The following is a 6,675-nucleotide window of genomic DNA, read 5'->3' as shown; positions in this document are numbered from 1 at the left end:
GAAAAGTCATATCTTTTTTTTCCTCTTTACAATAAGTTGATTAAAAATATATATGCACGACAACTTAGCCATTTCAGAGCTATGTCAAAAAACTGGAGAATTTATTCTGGAGCTGATTGACTTTTACCTACATAAATAATAGAATTTAAGAAAGCCTTTCCTTTAGAGAGGAAACTCTGCAATTTATAAGACCAGGACACTGGAAACTTTTAAAAATAAAAAATAAATTTAAGAAAAGAGATAGAAAATGAAGCGTTGACTTCTTAGAACTTGAAAATGAGCTCTTATTCATCTAGTATTTCACTATGTCTGTTTACCATAAGAACACTTTGAAATTTGGTATAATGACATTAAATAACCACAATTGAGACAGATATTCTATAAGGGACTGTTATGGTTTGCCTCTAATGTGGTAATAGATGTCATTCTAAAAATGCAACTGTACCGTCTGGATGAAAGACAATGACTTCTAACACATTGGTTACAGACAATTGAATATTACAGCCCCTTTTCCTTCTGACTTGCTGCTGTCATTTTATGGAATGCAACTAGTGTGGGATTGGCATGGAATTCTTATGGAATCAAAGAAAGCTACCATTCTGAAAACTCTTATGTTCACTATGAAACAGGCAATAAATCTACATGGTTAAAGATGTACTTGCTTTCCGCAAAAACAAACAAAAAAGACAAAACAAAACAAAAAAACCTTATAAATACATTTCTGAAGTCTGGTGAGTGTCTCTAAGTTAAGAATATATATACTCCACTCCTTTAAGCCCCAGTGTCCTTTTCCATAAAATGCGGATTGGAATACCTCACAGAGTAGTTGTGAAATATATATGTGATAATATGAGGAAGGACCCTAACCCTGTGCTGCCAATTTCTGGTGCACAAAAAGTGCTCAGTAAATGTCATCTCCTGATGCTTTGAAGGGAAGATACATAAACTTGGGGATTCCATTTTGTAGTAATAAATAGTCTCTTTTCTCTTTAATGGCTTTACTCCTTCCTCAATCATTACCATTGGCCTCTGAATAAACTGAAGCTTTCTATTATCTTCCGTGGTGGATGCTCATGTCTTGTCATTCTAAAATCATGAAGCTTGAGTGTCATACTGCCTTCAATTTTTTGTCTTGAGCAACAAAAATGAAGAGAAAAATAGAGAATAATAATCTCCTAAAAATAAAATTATTTGACCCCTATAATATACGTTCCGTATCAAAGTTTGATTTTCCAGAAAATTTTGAATGATGTTTATTCTTTGTCCCCTCAATATTAATCGACATTTGAAAGGGATTAATCTGTTGGCTAGGAGCTCTTCTTAACACACAGTTTGTTCCAGACTTTATTTTCAATAGACTATTTAAACTATTTGATGATTGGATCTCTTTTGCTTCAGCCACATTTTAAGGAAGTTTTTCACATTAAAAGCTTGTGATTATCCACCTACAAATGAAAATACATAGTACCAATCTTGCCAATTATAGTTTAATAACCAACAACTGTACACTGAGTATTTACATCTATCCATGTACAGACAGCCTGACTTAGAGACAGTAACATTTCCCACAGTTACTTCAAATCTTTCTTCTCCCTCCTCATTCTTAAGCACTATCCTGTAGTTGGTTATATCTTCCTTGCACATGTTTTAATCCTTCTTATACATTACATTTTGCTTTTACTAATAACATGATAAGTACTGTAAGACAGGATAACCAGCTGTGACAGATATTAGATGAATGATACCCACAGTGTCATTTAGTTCAGTACCATTGAACCAAAAATTTCCAAAGTGCTCTGGAATTTGTAGTTCAGAAATGACGTGTTGGGCCTTTAGTGGACTGTAAGTTTGAGATGGCTAAGGAGGCTGAGGGATAGCATTCCAGGTTGAGGGAAAATGGGAGCAGAGGCACAACTGTAGAAATATACAAGATGCATCTACTTCCTCATTTATTTCCTTCCTCCTAGAAACGTAATTCATTTGCACTGAATTCAGCTCTTACTCTGCACCTGCACTGTTCTGGGCACCACAGAAGGAACATGTCTTATACTGCAGTCTTCCAAATGTAGTTGCATTAAGCCTATGCATTAATGTAAGTTGAGCTGAAATATTTACATCATTTAGCAGCACTGCTCACTCCAATCCTGAACTAGGGTTTAGCTCCCCATATGATTCTTTTATATTTCTTAGAGTAGTTTTGTCCCTTTCTCAATAAAAGTTTCTCATATTTCTTAGAAAGGTGATTCTGGGAAGATTTATCATTTTTAATTTTTATTATAAATGGAACTTCTTTTTCATTACTATATTTTCTAACTACATAATATCTGTGTAATGGAGCTCTCTAGATATTTGAATATTCACCTTGTATTCAGGCACTTTGCCAGGTCTTACAAATTATGAAGTTCTTTCAGCTAATTATTTTGACATTTCTAGCTAACAGTCCTCTTTTGTGGTAGTTACACCATTTATTTTTATTTCATGTCTTATTGTGTAGGTCAGAACTTTCAGACTATAACAATGAATAGTGATCATCACCAGCCTGGTTGTACTCCACCCGAAAGAGAAGCCACAAGAGTTTCAGTATTACGTTGGCTCTTGATTAGAAATAGATCATCATGTTAAAGAAGAATTCTACTATTACTTAGATTTGTGCCCAGACATCACCATCATGTAAAACAAGGTGTCCCTTAACTTCAGAATGCAGTCCCCTAAGTACATGCTCCCCTGAAAGAAAAGTGGCCTTTCTACCTCCCCTTAAGAGGCCTTCCCATTTCCTGACCAACGTGAACATTTACAATCTTTTCAGAGGAAACTCAAATCTCTATTTCCATCAAGAGGTCTTCTACAGTCCCACATTCTCAGGCTCTGGGATCTCCTATGCTGAATCACACCAGATGAGATATCCTGTCCAAGCAGGGCTCTACCAAGCCAATCCAGGACCCTTCCCACAGTCTCTCCTTCGGATGAGGTAAAGAACTCATATTCCCTGCTTGAGTGCCAAGGATTCACACACATCTCCCAGAAATAACCAATCATTTTTAGGGTGAGTCCAGTTTAAATACATAGTTTAAAAGAAAATGGTCTCTAAATCTGAAAATACACCCACTTTGCAATACTAAAAATGACACTTCAAGGTTCATCTCTGCTTTCAGAGTGATGGTGATTTCAAAGGTTTTGTTCAAGAACAGTGGGGGAATATATGCTATTTATTCATGTCTACAACATGCCCTATAGCTCCCCATCCCATACCCCATATAAATATCCTTCTTCCCTTGGCAAATAACATCTTCTAACATACCACATAATTTACTTATTTATTATAGCATTGTCTCTCTCTCTCCCATTGAGAATGTGATCTCCACTGGGACAGGGGTCTTGCCTTTCTTATTCACTAATGGATCCCAAAGATCCAGAACAATGCTTGACGTATAATAGTCATTCAATATATATTTTTTAAATCAATGAGTGAAAAATCAGATGGTGGTATTTTTGCTAAAACAACAGAAAACCTATTATTAATGGAAATTAATGTTTTCATCTTTAGAAACAAAAAATCAATAACAACTTTCAAATTATTCTCTCCAACTTTATTTTATTTTCTTTTTTAACAAGTCTGGCACCAGAGTTTAGGACTTTTAATTTGTCCCAAAGTTGCTAAAGCAAAAATCATGATAAAACATTCTGCTTTCCTTTACAACCCCCCAACACAAAAAAACCAAAACAAAAAACCAAAACCAAAAAACTCCATAGGAAAAAAATGGTTTTGTACATGGGAGGAAACAATATAAATTCAAAACTTACAGATAAGGGTTAGCTCTATCACTCATCTCTTTGAAAAGTTTATACGAATATCCAGTCAACACCATCAGGGTTATCTCCCTTGAAATGTTATCTATACGGATTTCCAGGTAGACCACAGGGCTGTATACTGTCTTGGAATGTCCTCAGAAGGCTCCGTCATTGAGCAGGTAACAGAGGAAAAACCTCAGAGTCCTTTCTTTCAAATGGAAGAGGGAAAGACAGGGGTAGAAGAACTATTCAAACTTCGTCTTCTTTCCTTGTGGCTTGTGGTCTCCTCCTCCTCCTCTGCCTCCTCAGAAGCCTCCTCGCCCTCCAAAGCCTCGCCGGCCTCTGCCACCAAATCCACCTCGGCCACTGAAGCCACCTTCACCCTTAGGCTTGGCCCAGTCCAAAGTAACTATGTTTCCATCAATTTCACCATCTTCCATGGCCTCCTTGGCAGCTTTGGCATCTTCCTCACTGTTGAAGTCTACAAAACCAAACCCCTTGGAGGATCCAGCCTCCCGGTCAGTGACTACGCTTGCACGAATAGAGCCGTCGAACGACTCCTTTAATGTCTCTTCTGTAGTATCCTCAGATAGACCTTTGACAAACAGAGTTTTGGATAGCTAGCTTCTTGCATTAGGTGATCCCCTGGGTCCTCGCAACTCCAGCCTGATGGCTCTGCCCTCAATTTCCCTTTTATTACATGAATTTAAAGCTTCTTTAGCATCTTCAAATGAAGCAAATTCTATAAATGCATACCCTTTCGATTTGCCATTTTGGTTCTGGGGCACTTTGATAAATGTTGCCTTCTCAAATACTTCCTGAAGAGTTTCTTCCGTTGCACTACAGGAGAGGTTGCTTAAAACCAGGGTTTTTGATTCACCACTCCAATGCTATTCTTTCCACCTCTATAGTCTTGACTTTGACCTTTCTCTCTGGTATAGTACAGGGAAATGGATCGCCCATCTATCTCTGTTCCCTGCTTTTCTTCCAAGGTTTTCTCTGCATCAGCTTCTGTCTTAAATTCAATGTAAGCAATCCCTTTATTCTTTCCATCCCTGCTGACTAATCTGATATCCACAGCATCTTCAAACACTTCTTTTAATTCTTCCTAAGTAACTTTATAAGACAGATTTTTAGCCAAAAGTGTTCTCGCATCTCAATCTTTCTTACTGTCTTTTCCCTTTGATTTTTCTAGTTTAATTTCATTGCCAAAGACTTTTAAACCAGTGAGTTCCAAGGCTTTTTCCAGGTCTTCAGCAGATTCAAAATCCACGTAGCCAAACTTCCTAGACACACCAATTCTGCCATCAACAACTGCAAGACCATTTTTAGCAAAAATGTCACTGATACCCGTTTTCAATTCAGGAGCAGATTTACTGAAGTTCAGGTTTCCGACAAAGAGATTGAAAGATGTAGTTGGTTCTGTGGCTTCCACTTTCTGTTTCTTGGCTTCAGGAGCTGCTTCTTGTTTGGCCATTTCCTTCTTTCGTTTTCCAGGTGCTTCTTTGACAAGTTCCTCCTCCTCCTCTTCCTCCTCTTCCTCCTCGTCATCCTCTTCCTCCTCTTCGACTTCATCCTCATCATCATCCTCTTCATCTTCATCTTCAGCAGTGCTCTTTGCCTTCACAAGAACAGCTTTTGCCAGAGCTTTCTTTCCTTTGGCTGGTGCAGTCTCCATAGCTGCTTCTTCAGAGTGATCTTTGTCATCCTCATCATCGTCTTCATCATCATCTTCATCCTCGTCATCCTCACCTTCATCCTCCTCCTCCTCATCATCTTCATCCTCATCATCCTCATCATCATCTTCATCATCTTCATCCTCGTCATCCTCACCTTCATCCTCCTCATCATCATCTTCATCCTCATCATCCTCGTCTTCATCATCATCTTCATCCTCATCATCCTCATCATCTGAGGCAGGAGCAGCAGCTGCTTTCATCACTGCTGGCTCAAATTCATCCTCATCCTCCTCTTCACTGTCATCTTCATCTTCCTCATCACTGTCTTCCTTCTTGACACTCTTGCCATTCTTTGCTCCCTTGGCTGGAGTGGCTGCTCCCTTCTTACCAGGGGTTGCTACCAATGCTTTGCCTGGTGTGGCTCCCTTTTTGCCAGGTGTTGCTACTGCTTCGGCAGGTGTAACTGTCTTCCTGGCTGGTGTAGCGGCTGCCTTTTTGCCAGGGGTGACAACTGCTTTCTTTGCCGGTGTGCCAACTGTAACCTTTTTTGTTGGGGAAACCATCATCTTCTTTGCTGGAGTTGCAGTAGCCTTTCTGCCTTTTTTCTGAGGGATAACAACCTCTTCTCCACTGCTATCATCCTCTTCATCTTCTGACATTTCCTCATCTTCACTATCTTCTTCTACCTCCTTTGGGGGAGGAGCCATTTTCTTGGGGTCACCTTGATTTTTACCAGCCTTTGCAAGTTTTACCATGGTGGCGGCTTATGACGGCAGAGTGTGTTGCGAGCGAGTGGCGCAGATGAGCCCAGAGGAAGTGAAGCAACATCGATGGTGGCTGCTGATCGCAGAGCTCGTATGCTTGGCTGCCAGCTAGAGCTCGAGACTCTCTCCAACTTTAGAAGGCAAAATTTCATGTCTTCAGGCACTTGTTGTACCAATTTTTAAAAAATATTGTCACTTTTGACCAAGAATACACAATAGAGAAAGTAGTGATTGGAAACAAAAAGAATCTAAATAAAAAGACAGAGATATCAACACTCACCACCACATGAGGATGAGATGGCCCTGGAGGCAGAAACCATTCCTCACTGGCCCAGAAAGATGCCAGAAATGAAATGCATGCTTCATAAATGTTTACTGAATACATGAGTGAGCAAATGAATGAATGAATGAATACACAAAGAAATAGCATTCTAATGATATAA

The 6,675-nt window shown here is 39.1% G+C and overlaps 1 pseudogene; it reads right to left on the bottom strand.

The window, feature by feature from the left end:
* Positions 1–3,586: 3,586 nt before the first annotated feature.
* Positions 3,587–6,229, bottom strand: LOC101326288 (nucleolin pseudogene; annotated as a pseudogene).
* Between the last annotated feature and the right edge of the window lie 446 nt (positions 6,230–6,675).

The sequence above is a fragment of the Tursiops truncatus genome, chromosome 3, assembly GCF_011762595.2.
Source record: "Tursiops truncatus isolate mTurTru1 chromosome 3, mTurTru1.mat.Y, whole genome shotgun sequence".
NCBI classification, from domain to species: Eukaryota; Metazoa; Chordata; class Mammalia; order Artiodactyla; family Delphinidae; genus Tursiops; species Tursiops truncatus.
This window is presented reverse-complemented; position numbering and strand designations above follow the sequence as displayed.